We start from the raw sequence: 24847 nt of genomic DNA, 5'->3' as shown, positions 1-24847 counted from the left end.
TTGTCAGTGAAATTGTGGTGTGTGTGTCTTTCTGCCCGGTTGTGCGCATGCACTTGTGGCATGCCGGCCGCCTATGTGCATGCGCTTGCGGTGGAGCCAGCCACCTCTGTGCATGCGCTTGTGACCGCCTCTGTGCATGCTCTTGCGGCGGCAGTAGCCGCTAGCGCACGGCAACTGGCACTTGTGCGCATGTGTTCTGTTACATACTTCCGTCTCCATGAAGGAGATTTGTGCCAGGTGCCAGCAAAGAAGGTTCACTTCATCAAGATGAGTAGAGGATTGGTTGTGTTAACTGAAGTTCTGAGATGTCTCTTCATATTTCATCGTTCTATAAATGTGTTCCATGGCATGTTGTGATATCTTTGTCACTCTATGTAGTGTATTCCTACAGAATATATATTACAATAGACTGTATAACAATGTTGAAACATGAGTATGGCAAAACTTTTATTAATGGAAATGCACTGCTGCTTGTGCTAACATTTCTGGTTTCTGCTTTTCTTCAAAAAACTATTGTGATAAACCACAAGGACTTTCAATAACACTGACCTCAGAATGTCCACTTCATTGAAATATGCTGTTATTTCTCAAACTGTTGTAATGTAAGCTGTTGTAGTCAGGTTCAAGTAACATGGTTTTAATCTAAACTGACAAAGAGCAGTCACATTCTTACATTTAATAAAACCCACCACTGGAGCATGTACAATCTTTTCTACCTTAGAAAAACCTGGCAAGATTGATGGGTCTTTAATCTGATGGTGCCTGGCTTCTTCACATGGAGGCATGATTGCTTAATGTAAGTATTTTAATTCTGTGAGATTTTACATGTATAATTATAATGTATGTATGTATAATTAGACTTAATTCAAAAACAAGATAACAAGTTCATTCTCTAGAAATAATTGCTTAATGTATAATACTAGTGAAAATGCATTTGTTAAAGCAGCCATGAACATTTAGTCAACATTCAAATGGAAATGTAATTATATTAGAATACAGCTTTTTTTTTAATTTGAAGTTGGCTAATGGAATAGTACTACATAGTGTATATATTACACTATACCTTAGATTTAGTAAAAGTCAGTACATTTGAGATATGAAAAATAAAGTGCAGGATAATTTCAATTATTTAACGCTATATTCACAAAGAATGATATAAATGTGAGTTACTGAGAGTTTAAAAATGTACACTCACTGTCACAGGAGACCAGGCAATTACACCTTTAAACCAGGATCATTAATTGAGCAAAACAAAGGAGTAAAACAAATGGTAATTTATTCCATTGAAACAGACGTACACACAGTGGATTACAATTATACAGAGGGAAACACATTTACTGGGGGGGTCTGGGCTAACAAAAACTAACCTTTCCTAGCTCAGATATTCCTTAAAACAAAGTCTTTGGTTGACCGAGATGTACCCACAAAAGTTCTGGAACTCAACATGGGTTACCAGACGCCACCACTGTATCTGCTTCGGAGATGCCAAAATCCCTTGACCGGGAGATAGTACCAAACGTCCTGGTACACTTTTCGACTTGTAGCTGCAGCCGCGACCGCTACGTTCTATTCTGAGAACTTGCCCCGAAAAGTGGGACTTGCGAAAAGTGGGACTCTCAGAGCATCTTTTGGTCAATTTAAATCTGCCGCTGCTTTCTTGGCGCTTAGAATCTCTCGACCTGATTGGCTGCTTGGTTTCTTATATGAGTTTAAGTCACATTCACAAAACGCTACAGCCAATCAGCGCGTTGGAATTTGCATACCAGCCAATCACAGAGTTGCCGGTACTCTGAAGCCAGACGGGCACTGATTTCAATTCTGCTAAGGCGCATGCGCCAACCTGGCACCTCTGCCACTTAGCATATTTAACCCCTCTATTGTGCCAGGCTCCTCAGAGTCTGGGGATGGGCAAATGGTTGCCGGATAGCCCTTATTCATGTCAGGATGTGGGTACTTAAGTGTAACTCCGGTACTCCGCCCAGCCTAACACCTTGGCATCTCTGAGACTTTCACGTCCGGGACCCGGCCAGACACAGTGGCACCAAGCTTGGTGGCCATTTGGTCTCTCGTAACCACAGACTTGGAAATTCCCCAGTTCATATACAGGGCATATACATATACACCATGTTAATAAAAATCGTACAAAATTCTTCTAAGTCCCTTATCCCCTAGGATCTACTGAAAAGACACACATGTTAATTTTCAGAGCTCCTAGATCTTCCTATAAGACGTTTTAATAAAAGTTGCTTCAAATAATGCTTAGGTTAATGTTTAGGGTTGCTTCAATTGTACTGAAGCTGGACTTAGAAATAATTTTACTCTCGCAACCTTATTCATCATTGGAGAAACCCCAAATCCCTATATCTGGTCCGGGGGTTTGGGGAATACACCGTGGGGGACTCCCCCTAAACCAGGGACCCCTGACTATACCCGGGATACACAAATCCATATGCCCCTCTTTACCTCTCTGGTCTGTGCTGAAGCATGGACTCCAGACGGTGAGCTGGAAGAACTTTTCAGGGTAGAAGTTTTGACCGGAGCATTGTGCTTCAATGTATACAAGAATCTTACCTGATTCCCGGGTACATCTTTGGGATATCCTGTAACTTGGTAACCCACTACATAGCCACAATCTGTAAAGACTTTCTCCGTCAAACCCACCCTGAAACTTATAGCCAAGAGATGCAGCGGCCATAATTTTCTGAAATCACATGATTTATACCTCGGAATACCCATATGATGGCACGGGATTACTTCTAACCATACCCCCTTAAGACGTGAGTGCTGGCGAGTGCATAAAATGGCATTTTAGTGTTCTGGCTTTTAAACACCTGAAATTGACACAGTAGCACAGTAGCACAGTACTGTACATATTGCAATTCATTAATTTAATTGCATATAATTGCACACAATCCATAAAATTCGAGTGCCAGGTCCAAGACCTGACACTCTAGCACCCCCCCTCCCCATCCACGTGACTCAGGGGCAACCAAGAGGTCTTGACCTTTATTAGTGAACCTGGTTGCCCCCTAACCATCACACTCACATTTCTAAAAATCTTTAAAAACATATCAGAGGATAGTGGACTGAGGCAGCATACAGTGGTAATCTCACTGCTACTGTAATGGAATTCGGCACCGACTCTTACTGTACTTGGCCTCACTTCTGAGCCTCCTGGATGTCTTTCAGCTATCCTCTCTGCCGAAAAAAAAAGCATCTCTATGCTTTTCGCTAATGCTTCTTCAGAAAGCGTTCCTGATACTGTACTGTAAATTGCTGGATTTAGATATTTAACAATTTTTTCTTTCAGCAGTACAGTATATCCATTGTTTTCATCCCTAATTTCCTTTGTCAATCTACTGCTAAAATGTTAATGCATTATCTTGTCCTCTCCTATCTAGATTATTGTAATATACTGCAACATTCTGCAGATAAAACAATTACACATTCTCCCAGAATGGTCTCTACATATCTCCTCTTTAAATTCAAGTTTTGGGTAAGCACCTTCTCTCCCACCTTTAAATCAAACCTAAAAACATACCTCTTAAAGTATTTCAATAACCTAGACTCATGGCTACTGTCCCAACCCCACATAAGCTCCTACCAACCATTGTGACTAAGTACTGCCACCTACTGCACTTATTCCCTCAGCTGCTGTCTCTGTAAGTATATCAATATACCACTTAGATTGTAAACTCTCCATAGGAAGAGATTTCCTTTCCTATTGGCTGATTTTGTTAGTTGAACTTATTGTATTATAATTCCCTGTATTGTATTTGAAAACCACTGATTACACTGTGAGTGCTATATATATATAGATATACAGTACATACATACATACATACATACATACATACATACAGGCATACCCCGGTTTAAGGACACTCACTTTAAGTACACTCGCGAGTAAGTACATCTTGCTCAATAGGCAAACTGCAGCTCACGCATGAGCCTGTCAGCACGTCCTGAACAGCAAATACCGGCTCCCTACCTGTATAGAAGCTGTGCGCAAGCGTGAGACTATAGAGCTTGTTACACATGCGTTATTTACATCAGTTATGCACATATATGACGATTGCAGTACAGTACATGCATCGATAAGTGGAAAAAAGGTAGTGCTTCACTTTAAGTACATTTTCACTTTACATACATGCTCCGGTCCCATTGCGTACGTTAATGCGGGGTATGCCTGTACATACATACATACATACATACATACATACATACATACACTACTACACCAGGTTCGCTGGCCTGTAATTAAATCCTTTTCTTGTTTTCAACTTTTGTGAAGTGGGACTGAATTTCTTCTACTCCATTCATCTGCAACTGCTCCAATTTATTGTTACTGGTTATATAGTTCTGATGGTTCTGTATGGTGGTGCCAGCATACCACTTAAGATATTTTTGTATCTTTGAATTAAAGCTGTATGACTCCAGTGAGTTATCCAATATTATAGGCTAAAGCAGTAAAATTCCGGGCATTATTGAAAACCCTGCTCTCTGATTGGTTACAATTCCGGGCATTATCCAATCAGTAATGCCCGGAATTTTAGCAGCTTGCAAAGTGCAGTTTTCAATGTGTTTATTTCCAACCAATCCGCTTTCAGAACAGCTGAGACAGGGCAGGGGATTGGTTAGAATGAAGTAACAGCTCTGAGACAGGGCAGGGGATTGGTCAGGAAATATCAGCCATGGATTGACTGCTCCCCCTCCCGAGCTGACTGAGATTTTCTTATCAGATTTAGTTGAATTTGGGGGGTGGGGGGGGGTCTGCAAGAAGTAAGTGGCTCTCTGCAGTTTGTTTGTGGCTGCAGTTTGTGTGTGTGTGTCAGTAGCAGTGTGTGTATGCTGTGCTGTTGTGTTGTATATCTGTGTAGAGGTGCTGTGTGTGTGTGTATAGAGCTCCAGTGTGTGTGTGTCAGTGTCAGCAGCAGTGTTTATTGGTGTAGCAGCAGTTTGTGTGTGTGTGTAGAGGTGCTGTGTTGTGTGTAGAGGTGCTGTGTTGTGTGTAGAGGTGCTGTGTAGAGGTGCAGTGTTGTGTGTGTATGTTTTGTGTGTAGAGGTGCTGTGTTGTGTATAGAGGTGCAGTGTTGTGTGTGTGTGTGGGGGGGGTGTAGAGGTGCTGTGTTGTTTGTAGAGGGGGGGGGAGTGCAACATGTGTGTGTGTGGTGTGTGTGTGTGTGTGTCGTGTGCTTGTGTGTGTAGAGGTGCTTTGTTGTGTGTGGTGTGCTGTTGTGTGTGTGTGTGTAGCAGCAGTTTGTGTGTGTGTGTGTGTGTGTGTGTGTGTACACAGAGGGGGCAGCAGTGTGTGGATATAGATATCTGCAGTGTAAGTGTATATAGAGGTAGTTTCATGTATTTACCATTTTATTTTAATTAAAAAATCTATTTAACTATACAAAAGTGTCTATTATTTATGAAAAAAGCCTACATTTAGCCTATAATAGTAATAATCCCCTCAGAACATTGCATTACTGGCCAATAATGCCCTGGCTGGGTTAAAGTCCCTCGTCTTCGCCTCGGGCCTTCAACTCTTCCAGCCAGGGCATTATTGACCAGTAATGCCCTGTTCTTCAGGGATTATTACTTAATTATCTTTAACATTTCCATTAGGACATTCTACTCTTCAAGTGGACTTGTGTCCACCTCTTTTCCATTTATATTATTTTTCACTAACTATGTAACTTCCCCTTCACCTTCTACTGTGAAGGATGAACAAAAATAATTATTAATGTTATTTGCTATAACTTTGTTTCCCTTTACATGATCATCTTCTTGTATCTTTAGTCATTCTATTCCACTTATTTTTCTCCTTTTTATGTATGTATGTACAGTATATCTTTATTTATACAGTACATCACCATCCATGTATATAGCACTTCACAGCAGTAATAGATGTAACAAAATATGAGAAATAATTGGAATAAGTCCATCACACATGAAGGTAGACACTAGGAAAAGGAGTCTCTTCTCCAAAGCACTTACAATATAAGTGGTATGTAGTATGAGCTTACATATATATTAGGAGGGTGATTGATGATCACTGAAACCTAATTTGTCACCCACATTAACATCTGATACTTTCTCTATTTGTAAGTATTACAATAAGTCTAGTATTGCTTCCTTTAGTGTAGGCTCCCTCACCAATTGCTTTAAAGATGCATCCACCATTGAATCCAGGATGTACCTGCTTCTGTCATAATCTGTAACGGACTCATAATTATTTCAGTACTTCTTCTTTAATTGTTAACTTTGTGATCTCCTCTATTAAAACCTTGTCCAATTCTTGTTGGACTGTAGCTCCTGCCAGTATAACGAACAACCTCCTAACCAGTTTCTAGAGTTACTAAAAGTGTCAGTCACTTCTGCAGTACCTTGTATTAAAGTAGTCTATACTGATGAAGCGGCCGTTATTCGAACACATCTCGGCGCCGATTTTGAGTTCTCTGCTGTTCCCCACGCAGCATGAAACGTGCTTATCGCGGATGTTTTGTTTGAATTTCATGGATTCTGTTTCTTTGTTTGCAATAAAATGGATGAATTGTAATGTGTACAGTACTGTGCTACTGTGATACTGTGTCAATTTCATGTTTTTAAAAGCCAGAACACTAAAATTAGTTTTTCTGCTCTCGCCGTGCTCGCATCTTAGTGCGGGAAGGCTGGAATTCATCCCGCGGTTTCAAATCGGGATTCCGATGTACATGACGCGTGAAGTGTTCGAATAACGGCCGCAACATCAGTACATTGTTCCTAACAAAGACTAACCTCTCCCTTCTAGTAGTCACACGACTACAGCATGTCTTGGTGCTGCGCACACATAGGCCAAGAATATAGCCGCCAAAACAAATACCTGTGCTCCATTGAGGTGCACATAGTGGGCGTGACCGCATCCAGGCGGAGGCGCGACGGAGTGGCAGAATCCAGGAAAGACAATTACATTTGTTTCTCCATGTTATGGCTGCGTGACGTCAGCGTCACGTGAAGCGGTTCAGCCCATAATGGCAAACTGCTCACGTGATATCATGGGCCATGCCTCTACCACGCCGCCCTGTCACCTGCATACAGGTGCGCGTGTCCTGCAGTGGCCCGTATAATCTCGGCCTTTGATTTGCTTTATCTTTATCTCAGTAATAGACACTATTCAAATCATCCCTCCAAAGGCATTGCGTCAAGAAACCATGGCAGAAGATTTGCAGGAAAATATATTCAAAGCAGTCTTAAATTATAATAGAAAATACCTATTGGCTTTGTGGTAAAGGCAGTAAATATGGTCTATATTTTGTATTATGTTGCCCATGTTTTGCTATATTTGACTTCTGTTATTTTTTTATCATATTGGGTCATTGTAGTCAATAAACTAAAGTGTCAAGTGAATCCCTAAAAGAATATATGTGGACAATCTTAAAGCTTCAATTATGTAGCTGGTTTGCTAGAACAGACGCATGGTATTAAGTGATTACTTTAAATGGAGTGCCAGTCTAATCTCAATATAGGCTTTTTAAACAAAGGGAAATTACACACCACGTATTATTTACAATTTCTGTAAAATATTTATAATCAAGGTATATTTTCAGTGTATATATTTATAATGTAATACAGCAAATAAAAAGATTATTTCAGCTTCAAATGGGGCAAAAACTAATACAGAAACAGCACTGTATTCATTAAAGAAAGCAATCCTATTTAAATATTTGGAGTATTTTCTTTGATAAATCTGAGGCAATTCTTGAACCCCACATATGCTTATTTGGGGAAAGAAGTCAAAAACTTTATATAATATTATTGGCTAAAGCTATTAAATTCCAGGCATTATTGAAATCCCTGCTCTTTGATTGGTTAAAATTCCAGGCATTATTCATTCCGCAATGCCAAGAATTTTTTGGTAGCTTGCAAAGTGTTTATATATAGCCTTTTAAAGCGATATTGCATGTGTAACTATTCACAAAGCTTCAATAATATGGCAAAAAGTGCTTTTTAACAAGCTTTAACACTGGTTATAAGAAGTAGTGTGGTAGATGAAAAAATGCACAAAATCAAATTTTTTGCCAGTAAATGCTATTCATTAAGCTCAGAGGTGCATACCGCTTGATAAAAACTTACATTCTTTTCTCTCAATCTAAAGGGTGGTGAGATCAGAATCGCGATTTGCATATCACTGAGTTTATTTTATTTTTACTGCATAGGATTGAATCCGGGGGTCTCCGCAGATGTCCTGCATTAATTTCAGCTCTGGAGACCAGAGGATTCAAACCTAGGTAATAAAAATAAAATTACAGCCGGCTTCATTACCTTAGCAGCTTACCGCTAAGGTAGAGAATGGGTTAAATAGCAGGCACTGCTTTGTTGTTAGTATAGGGGGTGGATGAAGCTTGTAGTTGGTCATGGGGGGTGTTTATGTCTCCCGAGAGGGTTGCAGTAGGAAATAAACCCTTCATTACCTTACTGATTACAAATGCTAAGGTAATGATGGGGTTAACTGCTCCCACAAGGCCTGAACACACACTACCCCTTCACCCCAAACACAACACTGGAATGGGTAAAAGTGTTATTAGCGTAAGATGGCTAATAGTGATTTTGCCCATTCAAATAATCATCGCAGTGCAATACAATAAAATAAATAACCCCGTCCCTCTACCCTCCTCCCCCAACACATACAGGACAATAATGGGCAACATTAATATTATCCACATCTGGATAATAGCACATTTGTCCATTAAAAATAAAACAGCCAGACAGCATAAAGTAAATAAAAGTTTTACTTACCCCTCTGAGGATGAAGGCTGCCATCGTCTTCCTCCATGTCCTCTGTATCTTCTGTGGGCAGCAGCATTAAAATAAGAAAAACTAGCTACTGGCCACTAACCCATTAATCATCTTACCGTTTGGTGACCACTATGGTAATTAAGGAGTTAGCCCCCCACCCCCGGTACACACCCAGGTAGCCTAAACACCCTCCCCGGGGAATCTACCCCCACCCCTCCACAATTAATTTTGACCTTGGTAAAACACTGCCCAGAATATGGGAATTGATTGCTATAATGGAAATGAATGGACAACCTAAAAAAAACAAGCACCAAATACAATACGTTACAATTAAATAAAAACAAGCATTTGACAATAAAACCATTGACTGTGACTGTGGTAAACTAAGCCCAAAATATAGGCATGGATTGCCACAATGATAATGAATGGGCAACCTAAAAAACAAACATAACACAAAATGCAAAAAAATACAATGAAATAAAAACAAACATTTTCCAAAAAATGCATTGCTTGTCACTGTGCTTATCTATACCCTGAAAGGGGCATAGATAAACACATTGCCAGTCAATGGGCATCCTAAAAAAAATATACACAATTAAATAATATTCAATCAATGTGTTTTTTACCTTTGCCGGAATGAACATTCACTCTTCCTCACCCAACTGCGACACCAACTCTTGACCCATGATGCAATGCTCCTCAACACTATGATGCGCAGAAGCCCATGATCCTCAGTTGATTGCAGAGACGTCTTCGGTTAGTTCTTTCTTATTTCTTTTCTTCCTTCTTTTCTTCTTGGCAATCCAATTGGTCCAGTAGATGTTGATCCGACGGCTTCTTGGCTTAAATGATACATGACAGGCCTTTTATAAGGCCTGGGATGTCACATTTGATTGACAAATGGTACACCCCAATCCGATTGGTTGGTTTACCATATGACAGCTTTCATTTTGTTTAAAAATATGATGTCATCTTAAAGGGAGGGAAGCCAGCCAATCAGGTAGTGTATGCTTCCCTCCATTTAAGATGACGTCACTTCAGAAGAAAAAAAAGTGGAAGCCACCACATGATACACCAACCAATCGGATTGGTGTATATACCATGTGATGCCATTCCTTTCTTGAGTGATGTGACGTCATGAAAAATGGAGGGAGGCAAGCTACCTGATTGACTATCTTCAATCAATGAGTAGAAGGAGTGGGGGTAGTTGCCTTGGGGAGGGTGGTTAGGCCACCCTAGTGGGTAGGTTAACCTCTTAATTACCATAGTGGTTTTTAACTGCTACGGTGATTAAGGGATTAGTGGTCAGTAGTTAGTTTTTTATGTTAATGTTGCTGGCCACGGAAGACATAGAGGGTGCACAGGAAGATGAGGATGGCCTTCAACCTGGCAGGGGTAAGCACAACTTTAATTTAATTTATGCCGGCTGGCTTTTTTTTTATTTTTAATGGGCAAATGCGCTATTATCCAGAGCTGGATAATAGGAATTTTATCCATTATTGTACAGTATGTGTTGGGGGAGGGGTTGGTGTTGGAGTTAGAGGGGGTGGGTAGTAGGGTTGTTGAATTTTAATGTTAATTGGGGGTAGAGGCAGGGGTTAACCTTTTATTACCATAGCGGTTACCACTGCTATGGTAGTGAAGGGGGTAACTCCTCCTGCAACCTTCCCGGTAAGCCTAACCCCCCACCCTTGGTCAACTACCCCCTTCACCCATCCCCTCTACGCTCAACAAACCAGGTACTCTGGCTTATCCCCTTCATTATCATAGTAGCTAGCCATTGACTAAGGTAATTAAGCAGTTTTTATTTTAATAACAGTATTCAAGCATGGGGTAACCACAATAATTTCAGCCTCGAGAACCCCCTGCTTCCTGAGATACAGGCCCCTGGATGGTGTGCCGGTATCCCAGCAAAATGTAAATCTCCCGGTCACGTGACACGGGAGATTTAAACAATATAGAGAGATACCGGCACCCCATACCGGGGCCTGTAACTCAGGAAACAAGGGGTCCCGAGGCTAAAATTAATGCGATTCAGCTCCGGAGACCCCTCCTTCAATACTGTCTTATTACAATTTAAATTAAAACTGTGCAATCACCTGTAAGAGCTCTGCACGGAGAAGCAGCGGAGAAGCAGTGCAGTGCTCTCCGTGCAGCTCTTCCAGACTAGTGGAACGACATGTCGCTTATCAACCAAACACAAAGTTGGCATTTTTTTAGCGCAAGATAAAAAAAACTTGCAATAATTCTTAGTGAATACTGTTTTGACGCAAATTTCTTATAGTGGGGTAAGAACATGTAAACCTGATCAGTAATGTACTGCACTTATCGAAGTTTAGTGAATAGGCCCCATAGTATTTAATCAATAGTTTCCAGTACTGATACCAAGATATCACACATTTTACTGGGAAGATCTTAGTTCCTCCAATTTACATGGCTTGCTTTTGTTATATGTTTGCATTATATTTAATTATATTTAACTTTTATTTTGAAGTTAAAACTTCTATTAGCTGGTTGAGCTCCTTTGAGCCAACTGGTTGAGAAAACAAATATTTATTTATTTGTATTTCTTCATTGGTGTGTGCCGTTGAATTCAAATCATTATAATCATAAGTATTAGCAAACTATTTGTAATAATATATATAAATATAAATAAATTCAAAATAATGAATTACAAATAATTTGCTAATACAGATCAGCAAGCATGATTAATGCTTTCTGATCTGTAAGAAAAAAAATTAAAGGTTAGTGCATGAAAGTGTATTTGCATCTACTGTATACAGAGACTGTGTTAGAATAATTAAGCATACAATTGTGTTAAGTCAGCACATCGAAACAAGCTAAAGGTCCATGTGTTATTGGCTAGATCAACTTATCTCTCTGTGCACATACTGTACCAAAATGAGAGAATTTCTATGAATAGCAATGATTTGTATCTGTATGGTTCTATTATAAAGAGAACAGTACAGATGCTATTAGACCAATATAAAAAATCTGTTCTACCACAATGAATCAATCTTAAATATTTTCCATGAAACAGATATTAGAGTAATGTACTGTAAACTCAGTAGTACATGATATTGTTTAAGATCCAGCAATCAGCCCTAATTAATTGGCAGGGTTATTAATTAAACTGTGATATTGCCAATTGTAGCACTGTGGTAATGTATGAAACCTCCCATTGTTTGACTGGCTTCTGCATTATACAGATGTAGCAAACATTCTAACCCCGTTAATGCTACATCTGTATGCATAGGATTATGTCAGTCATGTACTGTACTTCTTTTTTTTATTCGTTAAAAATTGTGTAAAATACACGGAATCAGATTAGAGTTGCCTCTAATGCACTGCAACGCAACACAAAATAAGGGTTTAAGCAAAACTCTACTGATTCCATCCGAATGGGATAAACATGGCTATCTACATATACATATCAATTTTCACTATGCTAAAGCATAAAAAATAGCAGGGAACAATGGCACATTAAATAAGGAAATATGTATATTTAAAAAAGAGCTTAGGGACTGCTGCTGTAATACCAATTATCTTCTGGTTATATAAGGAAGTACTGTAGTGAAACAGAATTTCACACTTAAAACCAGTGCTTATTACTACACCACTGAGTTTACCAATGGGTGGTATAGTAATGAGAAAATCTCTTTGCTGCCAGATCTTGTGTTATTATTAATGCACCTGGGTGACCTTATGAATACAATATTGTATAATTTTACAGTAATCTATTATTATAACTGCAGCTATAATTTAGTGCCAGAGTCTTCTAGAATCTATTATCATTCATTCAAGCTGAGATTGTAATATACTGCATATTCATTATAAAAAATAATCTTATAACATTAAGTATGGCCTTCAAAGATTTCAAACATTTGGAAGGAATTTTACCATTAAACATCCATCACACTGAACAGACCTTTTAGTATCATCTGACGATACTACAAAAAAAATTTAAACGTGTGAATTACAAATAACATTGGATATGTTAAACATCACTATTTGTCATATATGCCCTTACTGTATTATAACGTGCAATTCCAAAGTATGGCGAAAACAGCCATAGGCGAGGAGAATCTTGCCTGTCCAGCCAACACAACACAGACAAACAATCTCTTCAAAGTGCAGGTCCCCTCAAAGACAGATACTATACAAAGTAGAGCTCTACTCACAAATTCATAACAAAGTTTTCCATCTAATGTGACAGCCAAGAACAGTGGAATAACAACGTTTCAGGTCCCACATGGTCCATTCATCAAGTACTTAACTCACCTATCACTTTAGATAAAGATGATGAGTGTTCCACTTAGTTCCATGGCTTCAGAGTTATCGTATACTGTAGTAACAGTCATTGTGTCCAATCACAAACTTTGTACAGTATCTTTGACTATGAAGAGACATACACTTTAAAAAAAACTAATTATAAAGTGTACAGGGAAACCCGATTAAGTACATTTTAGTACTCGCTAAAAATATTTAAGATTTAGTTAAGAGTAACAATCCTAACTGAGAAACAAATGCCACCAGTCCCAACTCAGATGCAGTGCCCACCCAGAGACATCAAATAAATAACGGGATCTTAACGTGTAGATTATATATTTACTAATTGTTTTTGTTTTTTAAGGAAATAAACCAGTATAAATAATACAATTGGATAACCCTTGGTAACAGTCTAAGTTAGTACTTAATTATTTACTACACTCAGGTGCACTGTATATAGAGAAAGGTATTAGCAGCAGAAAAAAAGATGGCAATGCTACTATATAGATCATTGGTAAGACCTTACCTGGATTATTTTGTTTAGTTCTGAAAGCCATATTTTAAGAAACACATTAACAAATTAGTGGCTGTGTACTGTAAATAGAGATGTGAACAACTGCCTTCATCATGATCGCATTACTACTATATCTACAATAGTGTAATGTAATGTAAATTATTACAAAACTCAATAGTAGACATTGTATTAAAGCAGTAATCCAGGTTGCGTTTCTTGCTTTTAAAAAAAAAACATTTTTATAGGTTTGAAGCAGGGGATCTCCAGAGCTGAACGAAATTAATATTCCTGCTTCTAGTGATACTTGCCTCTATAGGTGCTGCCGGAATCTTTGAAGTTTAAATGTCCAGGTCACGTGGGCCAATAGAAGTCGCAACGCATGATGTCACAGCTTCCTATTGGCCCGCATGAGATATCAGCATCCCTATGGAAGTAAGTATCTATGGAAGGAGGGGGCTATCAGAGCTGAAATTAATGGGGTTCAGCTCCAGACACCCTCTGCTTCAATCATATTAAAACACACAAAAAACAAACAATGCAACCTGGATTCCTGCTTTAACCCCTTTGAAACCTATGGCTACTTTAGTGGCTAGTAAAGCATTGCCATGCTAACTAACAAGATAAATAAGGGGTTAACCCTTACTACCACCACAGCCTCTTAGGGGGGGTGGGGTAACCCTCATTTCCATCCCCTTCTTGAGTAATGGCAAATAGCCCTATTAGCAAATGAGGTTAATAGGGCCTTTGGAGGTTAAAATAACACGAAAATACATTACAAATTATTTTAAAAAAAATACATTGCAAACATGAAGCCATTGATTGTCACTGTGCCTACCTTGGCCCTGTCAATGGGGACCTAGATTGCAACATTGGCAATCCATGGTGACCTGTAAAGAATTAACCCTACCATGGTGAAAGTCATCCTCATCTTAAGGGCTAAAGCCCGCTGACGTCACTCAACCGAGATTTCGGCCACAACTCGAGTACACTGTCCAGGGGTGATCAGGAGATTCTGCTGGATGTAGATACTGAATAGGGGAGCTGTTTTTAGAGAAAGTACATGTTTCCTGTAGAGCAGGGTGCTCCACTCCAGGAGTGGAGCACCCTGCTCTACAGGAAACATGTACATTCTCTAAAAACAGCTCCTGGAGTGGAGCACCCTGCTCTACAGGAAACATGTACATTCTCTAAAAACAGCTCCCCCATTCAATATCTACAGCCAGTATCTTCTTCCCTTCCCCTATATATATATATATATATATATATATATATATATATATTGCATGAAATCACCAGCAAGGTGATAAAAGAAGACAGCACTCAGCATTACCTGCTGAGTGCCGTCTTCTTTTATGACCTTTCTGGTGATTTCATGCATTATTCATCTTTATGGGCTTAGCACCGCTCTTATACCTATACACCTAGGAGTGCCAGTGACCGCTTTTGGGGATATATATATATATATGTGTGTGTGTGTGTGTGTGTGTGTGTGTGTGTGTGTGTGTGTGTGTGTGTGTGTGTGTGTGTGTGTGTGTGTGTGTGTGTGTGTGTGTGTGTGTGTGTGTGTGTGTGTGTGTGTGTGTGTGTGTGTGTGTGTGTGTATTTATATATATATATAATTTTTTTTATATATATATATATTGCAACATGGTTTCTGTTCATAAATGAACATATATACTTTATTATTCAAGTATTTATACTTTATACTCATTACCAGTGTTCGACAAACCTATACATTTGCTCGCCCCGGGCGAGTGGATTTAACCCCCGGGCGAGTAAATTTTGGCCCAAGCAGCACACGTTTGGTACTAGGTGGCGAGTAGATTTTTTTGTGTGGCGAGTAGATTTTTTGGTGATTTGTCACGCTCAGTAGCACTCATTTTGGTATAAATATATATTCATGATGTGGTGGATGTTGGAGTTTGAGCTATCTGGGAATGTGTGTTAAATAAATATATATATGTGTGTGTGTGTGTGTGTGTGTGTGTGTGTGTGTGTGTGTGTGTGTGTGTGTGTGTGTGTGTGTGTGTGTGTGTGTGTGTGTGTGTGTGTGTGTGTGTGTGTGTGTGTATTTATATATATATATTTTTTTTTTATATATATATATATATATTGCAACATGGTTTCTGTTCATAAATGAACATATATACTTTATTATTCAAGTATTTATACTTTATACTCATTACCAGTGTTCGACAAACCTATACATTTGCTCACCCCGGGCGAGTGGATTTAACCCCCGGGCGAGTAAATTTTGGCCCAAGCAGCACACGTTTGGTACTAGGTGGCGAGTAGATTTTTTTGTGTGGCGAGTAGATTTTTTGGTGATTTGTCACGCTCAGTAGCACTCATTTTGGTATAAATATATATTCATGATGTGGTGGATGTAGGAGTTTGAGCTATCTGGGAATGTGTGTTAAATAAATATATATATATATATATATATATATGTGTGTGTGTATTTATATATATATATATATATATATATAAATATATATATATATATATATATATATATATTTATATATATATTGCAACATGGTTTCTGTTCATAAGTGAACATATATACTGTGATATATATACTGTATATATATACTGTATATATATACTGTACACACCTGATACTGTTTTTAAACATTATAAGCCTTACTATTGCAATAATATGTATATGTACATAAGACATAGTGCCTGGTGATCTGCAAACATACAGTATAAAGCTTTGTTACATACTATAGTTCTGAAGTTCTTTAAAGGCAGGTTCATGATCTAGGCAGGTTAACGGTCCAATTCGCAGCAGAGATATGAATAACATTTAAATATCATGGGCATACTTAATTTGGCAAAATAATTGCTCATTTACTGTACATACATCATACTTTAGCATTTTTTGTTACCAGTTTCCCCATCTTTAATGCTTCTTCGCTGTGGTAATTTCAATATTGAACATAATGATGCTGCCTTCAAATTTATTTTTTTTATAAAAAATGCATTTAGACTTTACAGGATATATTACTTTTGAAATCAACCTCAAAGCTTGTCTCACCCTGATTATTAAGGTTACAAATATAGGGAAGTATTGTCTCACTCTGATAACATAATAACAATGTTATTTCAATTATAAATTAGCAAATAGTTTGAAGACCTGTACATACTGGACAATTTTGCAGGCACGGTCCCTGTCGTAATCAGTTTCTGGGACAGATTCTTCAAGAATGTATACTGTTGATTAGTGCCCTGATCCTGCGTTTACTCCATTTGGCTTGAATATGAGTTAATACTGGATTAGGTGTCCCTAAGGCACCACAGGGAGATCAAGTGGCTTGCCCAAGGTCAAAAGGAACGGACATTGGAATCTGAAACGGCTTTAGAGTCAGTGCCATTACTCACTGAACCACTCCTTCAGCCTCGATAAGGTGGGGAGAAAACAATTAAAGTTCATTGACTTGAGAGACATGTTGTCAAAGTGTTAGTAAATATATATCACCAGGGCATCCAAAAAACTAAAATAATCATTATGTAATGGGACATTAAAAATGTTCATATAATCACAATAGGAAACCATGTTTCAAAATGTTATTTCTATTCTAAAATCATTAGTACCTACAGTACCATTTGCTCTACTCCCACAGGAACTATTGAATTATGACACAAATGAAGATAGTGCATCATCCCCCACACACACACCAGCTGGCAGCACTTCATTCAATTTTTGCCTCACCAATAATGATAAAAGGGCATATCTATATGTTATTTCAGGTAGTAAAGCATACATTAGATATATAAAAAAAAATATTGTAAAAAATCAAATAAGTGCAAATGTAACTGTAATACTAATGTGACAGTATTCTTTCTTTTATGTTTGCATACACTTAACCTCATCTGAAATATAACTTTCCATCTGTGTTTTCAAATAATTGTTGCAGCATAGTAATGTATAAGAAATATAGAGATTTAGATACTATTTAATTAGTACACTTTTTGGGATGAACCTCACATGATTTAGTGACGTCAAGAAAGATAAATAATTTAGAGCCATCAGGAATAAAGTGTTCCATAAAAGAGGTGAACATTTATTCAATGCCTTTGATTATTAAAGACATGGAAGAAAGCACTTTCTGCACACTTATTGGCCATAATGATTATCATTTAGGACTACTAAGTAAAGACTACATTGTGCATCTTTTATGTTTGTATGATATACATGTGCTGATATTGTTGAGTATTTACCCATGTTCTTCTAGAACTGTAAAAAAAAATGCCCTGGTACAGCAAATATATAATAAAAATAAAACAAAGTAAACATTCCCGCATCTTTCACATACTGTACATCAGTACTTCAAAAATTCTAAATTACTGTTGGAAAAAATGACCCTTGATACATATGATGTAAGAAAAATAAGCGTTCAATAAAGCAAATCAATGGAAATGTTAAAATAGGTTGTAGAGCATATTTTCAGAAGAATGCAGATACATGTTTGTTTATATGGCCTATTGTTCATGAAGGTTGAAAGAATATTTAAGAAGAGAACATGTCATTTCTTATATGTTGTCATGGCTGGTTCCTGGCTACCATTCTGCCCTCACTGGCATGCAAGTCCTGGTAAGAGCAGTCGGTGCAGTACCAATCATGGGTTTTCCCCACACAGGCAGTCCTTTGAGTGACAGGGGAGGAGGTGGGACTAGGTCTGTGTTCTACCCAATCCTGGGTTCAGACTTGGTACCTTCCCCGTACAGAAGTGCAACCCTAAATTCTGTAGTGTGTTTCTACCGTGAGAGAGACAATGTGTCACTCCGGCCTGCTGAGCACTGGCAGTAGGGGCTCAGGGGTTCCCAAAAAGAGCTTGCTGGGGTTTTGTGTGTTTTGAGCACTGGCAGTGCCTGGTCATCTTCCCTAAGGGGAGAGTGAGTGATCACCTATTTCCCTGGTCCTGCTCGAGGGCTGGGGAAGAGCTAGGACTGCTGCGGGGGCCCTTGACCTGTTGTGAAGGTCCAGGGACAATCCTGAGCTTGGTAGACCAAAACAGAGACTGTAATAGTCAGAGGACTGCCGTGTTGCTGTGAAGTGTACAGGAATAAAGCTGGTTCAGGTAGAATATACCACCTGCCTGGTGTGTGATCTTACTGGGAGGTAACCGTTTCTACCATAGGAGATCGCCTCCATACATTTGGAGCTTACGACCGATAGAGGCAGTGTATACCATGGAGTAAATGTCGGGTATGTACCCCAGAAGTCTGCCCTGCAGTCCCCAACTAACTAATTTGTATCACTCTGGTATTGCTCCTTTCATATGATGTAGTACGACTGTGCAGAAGGTGATATGATGGTATTGCTCCTTACATATGATGTAGTACGACTGTGCAGAAGGTCTTGTGACCCATGATGTCACTATAGGGAGATAGATGGATATATATAGCTCTAGCCAATATTCTAGAAGCAGGTTTCTTGGAGTTTCAGTTAGAGGACCTCATTGAGAGTCATGTACATATGTTTAAGTGTATAGTTATGTAGATTAAGAATGTTCTGTCATTATTTATTGTTTTTAGTTAGGAAATACTTTATTTAGTTTGCACCCATAGTAATGGCCCAAAATAGTTCTCATGCAGGAGAAAGGAATAAGCAAATGCTCAGCAGGAGTTCTAAGAGAAATAGCTCCAGAGCCTAAACGGATCAGCCCCACCGGAAGGTCCTTAGTAAACTCCCGATCCGATATGTATGGATGAAGAATGTTGTAAACAGTAACCAAATAATGATCCCAGAGAGATGTGTGTGTGTTCCCAAATATGAGTCCACCTGAAATAGAGTATTACAGAAGCTATGCAAAAGATTGCCAATCAAACCAATAATAATGTAAATAAGGATAAGTAACTCACCAGCGTACGATTGGGAACTACCAGGGGAAGAAGCACAGAGTAACTTTATGATTTGCCACCAGTTAATATGTCTAATGTGAAGAATATCTTTGTATGGTGAGCATGAAAACCAAATGTTAATAAAGCTCTTGTTTATACTTTAAAAGTTTTTAGGCACCAATCCTTATTCTATCTGCATATCCACACCCAGCCTGCATTGACCAAGATGCCTCAACAGGTATGAGGGAATGAGCATGTCATGTAGTCCATCTGATGTAAACTCTTTACAGCCATGCCAGGAACGCTACATGAGTAAAAATAGTATCTAGATTGTGGAGGAGAAAACCATGTTTTTATTCATTGTTAGTGCAGATAATGTGTATTTATTTTGATACATTTTGTGGATGGAAGCTGACATGTAAAATGATTTACATATAGGCAGTTTGATTAATAGAACAACTATTTGCATTGAGTCTATAACAGATGTTTCATTGTGCCATTGCCAGATGCTGGAAACAGCACGGCAAATTGCAGAAAGAAAAAGCTGTTTCAGGCATACTGTCAGGGCCGCCAACAGGGGGGGACAGCAGGTACTGGTGCCCCGGACCCTCTGCGTGGCCATGCCTCTCGACAAATACCATCGCCCGGACACCACAGGGCGTCAGGAGTTTGCGCTCTGCCGAGCCGCCAAACAGCGCGCACTTCTCTGCAAAAAAAAAAATAACCCTCCTGATTGGTTGCCCGTGCTGGCGCTCCCCCCTCCTGATTGGCTGCCCGTGCTGGCGCTGCTCCTGATTGGCTGCTCGTGCTGGCACGCTGCCAGGATATATATTTTTTGGCCGCACCAAGATCTATATAGCGAGGCTGCCTTTTCCTGCACGGATCCTGCATGGAGCAAGTAAGGTAAGTACTGCTCCATGCCTACCCCTTACTTCCCCCTTACCTCCCATGCCCCCCCTGCTCCATTTGTACCCCCCTGCTCCATTTGCCCTCCTGCTCCGTTTGCCCCCCTGCTCCGTTTGCCCCCCTGCTCCATTTGCCCCCCTGCTCTGGTTGCCCCTGCTCTGGTTGCCCCTGCTCTGTTTGCCCCCTTTGCTCTGTTTGCCCCCCTTGCTCTGTTTGCCCCCCCTTGCTCTGTTTGCCCCCCTTGCTCTGTTTGCCCCCCCCCCCTTGCTCTGTTTGCACCCCTTGCTCCGTTTGACCCCCTCCTCTCCATTTTCCCCCCTTGCTCCGTTGGCCCCCGTGTCAGAGTGTCAGAGTGTCAGGTATACAGCCACATGTAAGCTGTGCACAAGGCTGTGCACACATAAGATCACGATGCAGAGCCTACGGCAGAAAAGCAATACTTATGACCACCAGCAGAATCAGAACAGGCCATACAGCAAGGTAAGAATACGACCTGTAAGCATACAGTGTATGTATGCATATGTACAGCTGCAGCACAGGAGAGTAACCAGAGCAGACTTTGCCTCCAGACACCACCGCGTGATCGTCAAAGTGCTGACGTCACGCTACCCCGACGTACATTTTGCGCGTCACCGCGTGCTTTCTCAAGGGGGAAGAGTGAAACGGGACGGACTGTGTGACCTAATATACCCTCCCCAAACGAGGAGGGCCGAACTATTTGCTCATTATGGTACTTGGTAGTACAGAGCAATGTAGGTATGGAATATATATTAACCCTTAAGTATCACTGCGACAGATAAACTTAGGAATCGGGGAGGGGGAGGGACGGAAAGGGAAAGGAAGGAAAGGGAAAACAAATAAATAAATAAATGAAAAATAATGAAATGACATGTACAAAAATACCCCACATAAAATAATAGAAGAAAGTGAAAAGCAAAGTACACAATAATGCACACGTAGGCTGACAGGCACTAAAAATGACAGAGACAGGGAGACGCCAGGTGGATATAGGATAGTATATAGGTGTAGGAGTGGACTACTCTGACGGATCCGCCTATAGAGTCAAAACGGAACCTACTAAGCTGATGGTAAATAGCGAGGCCCTATATACAGGGATCCCTCTAAACCCTAGGGAGAAAACATATATATATACATATGTTTTCCAAACAATAATACTGAGGAATAAAAGGAAGGATGAAAAAATGAAACCTTCGTTAAGTCCATGGGGTGTGTGTGTTTAATGTATATAACCACCTACATTCGCATTGTCGCAGTTTAGTATCCCAGTTGCCCTTGCGTGGGCCCCAGGGTATGTGCGCAATGACCATAAAGCGTAGATTCGAAGCGTCTCCCTGATGTATGTCATTTATGTGTCTGGCAACCAGTGTGTCAAGTCTATTCCGAACCGAACCCAGATGTTCCAGGATGCGTACCTTGAAGGCTCTGTGGGTTTCCCCAACATATTGTTTCCCGCAGGAACATTGGATTAAATACACTACCACTGTATACGTATACCACTGTGTATGTCCCACATGGTTTGTTACCTAGCCATGTACGTGTGGGTTTTGGCTGGAAATTACTCCTTACCAGACGGTCACGAAGATTGCGTACTCTACGGCTAACCATATTCGGTGTAGTCTGTAGTATTTTTGACAAATCGTCATCTTGGAGTAAGATATGCCAGTGTTTATTTAAAATCTGGCGGACAGATGGCCACTGGCTATAGAAGGTACCAATAAAGCGTAATGTTTGTACCTTTCCATTATCACGTCCAGGATGCTCAATAAGCAAAGTTGGTCTTGGAGTATTAAGTGACCTGTGATAGGCTTTCTTAATGACTGATTTAGTATACCCCCTTTCCGAGAAACATTTAGTAAGGTCTTTGGCCTGATCCTTGAATTCTGTCATGCTAGAGCAGTTTCTCTTTAAACGGAGAAATTGACCTGTAGGAATATTATGTACCAATTGTCTAGGGTGGTGACTATCCGCCTTCAATAAACTATTCGTAGCGGTAGGTTTACGGTAAATTGTCGTTTCTAACTTGCCACCCTCCTGTTTCGTTATCGTAATGTCAAGGAAATTGATACATTCCTTTTGTACTTCATACGTCAATTTAAGGTTATGTCCGTTGATGTTAAGTTTGCTAATAAACTCTACCAAAAGTTTCTCTGTGCCATTCCATAAAAGGAGCACGTCGTCAATATACCGAGACCAAAGATCTATATGGTCTATATAGATGGAATGGTCATCCACGAACACCACGGCTTCCTCCCACCAGCCCAGATAGAGGTTGGCATAGGTGGGAACGCACGTGGTGCCCATGGCTGTTCCCTGGATTTTATGGTATATCTTTTTATTGAACAAAAAGAAAGGACAAAATTAAGCAATTGTAACACGAACTCATTATGTGCTTATAGCAGTTTTTATCAGATAGGAGACGAAGGCATTCATCAACATAATCCGCCCCTCCTCGTTTGGGGAGGGTATATTAGGTCACACAATCTGTCCCGTTTCACTCCTGCCCCTTGAGAAAGCGCGCAGTGATGCGCGAAACGTACGTCGTGGTAGCGTGACGTCAGCACTTTGACGATCACGCGGTGATGTCTGGAGGCAAAGTCTGCTCTGGTTACTCTCCTGGGCTGCAGCTGTACATATGCATACATACACTGTATGCTTACAGGTCGTATTCTTACCTTGCTGTATGGCCTGTTCTGATTCTGCTGGTGGTCATAAGTATTGCTTTTCTGCCGTAGGCTCTGCATCGTGATCTTATGTGTGCACATCTAGGCATTATAACACATTACGGCATACCCCGCTTTAAGTACACTCACTTTAAGTATACTCGCGAGTAAGTACATATCGCCCAATAGGCAAATGGCAGCTCACGCATGCGCCTGTCATCACGTCCTGAACAGCAATACCGGCTCCCTACCTTTACTGAAGCTGTGCGCAAGCGGGGATACTATAGAGCCTGTTACAAATGCATTATTTACATCAGTTATGCACGTATATAATGATTGCAGTACAGTACATGCATCGATAAGTGGGAAAAGGTAGTGCTTCACTTTAAGTACATTTTCGCTTTACATACATGCTCCGGTCCCATTGCGTTTATTAATGCGGGGTATGCCTGTACTAACCTTTTCTTGCCTCCATCCAACGTATGGGGATTTTATTTATGTACTTGTATGGTTCATTCGTCGGGTTTTAATTATTGGTTTAATAAAACTTTATTATTTTCATGCACTCTAGTGTGAACTTAACGGTTGACCCCATTTATGGGTTAGGCTATTTTTTGGCTTTCATTGAGTTGACACTATTATTGGTAGTGTGACCTATTTGAATGCAGTTATTGGGGGCTTTTTGTGATCCTCTGTGATCATTTATCTGTGTGTTTTCTGGCCTACAGACATTGCAAGCTTCTCCTGTACATAAGGAATAATGTTAATATAAACATCCAAGACGTAATGTAATGTTACTTTTTGTGTGTTATTGGGTTGTGACCTGTGATGGCCCCTTCTGCATTGCTAAGGGTTGTTCATGTAATGTGAGCTTGAGATAAAAGGTGGCACTGTGTGCTCATTTGCATGTCATTTCCCAGAATCCCTTGCTGCAGTGGAAGAGCTGTGTGCTGGGCGATAATGGTGAAAGACAGGGTTGCAGACCTGTCTAAGACATGCAAATGAATATTGCATTCCCAGTAAAATCAACCTCACACTGATGAGACCCATCAAGGTCAAAACAGCTGTCTGGGGGTGGTTTTCTGGGTATGCACCTTAACCCTGGCTGTGCTCAAAGCTGTGACCATGCAGCAAGCTTAAGCCTATAGGGAACCATGTTAAAAATGGTTATTGAGGCAAAAAGTGACACTGTGTGCTCATTTGCATGTCATTTCCCAGAATCCCTTGCTGCAGTGGAAGTGCTGTATGCTGGGTGATAATGGGGAAAGGCGGGGTTGCAACCTGCCTAAGACATGCAGATGAGCATACAGCTATATTTGCATATATATATATATATATATATATATATATATATATATATATATATATATATATATATCCTCCCGGTTCTCAGTTCCCCTTTCCATACCTCCAATAGAGTGGGGGTTGTTGTGAATGGTGACGGGATCGCCGGGGGTTCCGACGGGCCTCTTCGCAGGGCACCACCATCTTGGAGGTGCGCGCTCAGCCACAGTGTACTAGCGCATGCGCAGAGGCGAGTAGCGGCGGCCATTACAAAGTCGTGCATGCACAGTAGAAATAGCGCATGCGGCGGCAATAGTAAAGGGCTCTGCAAGGGACTACAAAACCCAGCAGCCACTGGGGCTGCCAACCATCTGACGCCAGGGAGCAAATCACGCAGCCAGATTCTCCTGCTGCAAGGTAGATACATTTGGCGCGCTCAGGGCACGCAAGTCAGTCAGAGCTGGGAGAGGATAGGGGTAAGAGGTGTATGTGCAGGGGTCTGTGATCCTCTGCACTAGGCCATATTTCCCCATAGGCCCCAGCTAGGCCACGACTCACGTTGCTAGATTGTGGTTGC

General features: G+C 40.3%; 1 protein-coding gene across 1 annotated transcript in view; it reads right to left on the bottom strand.

Annotated features, from left to right (window-relative positions):
• The window catches only part of CSMD1 (CUB and Sushi multiple domains 1), a 2556145-nt gene that overhangs the window by 1870509 nt on the left and 660789 nt on the right, over positions 1–24847 (bottom strand). The gene's annotated exons all lie outside the window — the stretch shown is intronic.

The sequence above is a fragment of the Ascaphus truei genome, chromosome 4 (assembly GCF_040206685.1).
Source record: "Ascaphus truei isolate aAscTru1 chromosome 4, aAscTru1.hap1, whole genome shotgun sequence".
Lineage (NCBI taxonomy): Eukaryota > Metazoa > Chordata > Amphibia > Anura > Ascaphidae > Ascaphus > Ascaphus truei.
Note: the sequence above shows the minus strand (reverse complement) of the source record. Positions and strands in the feature narration are given on the sequence as shown.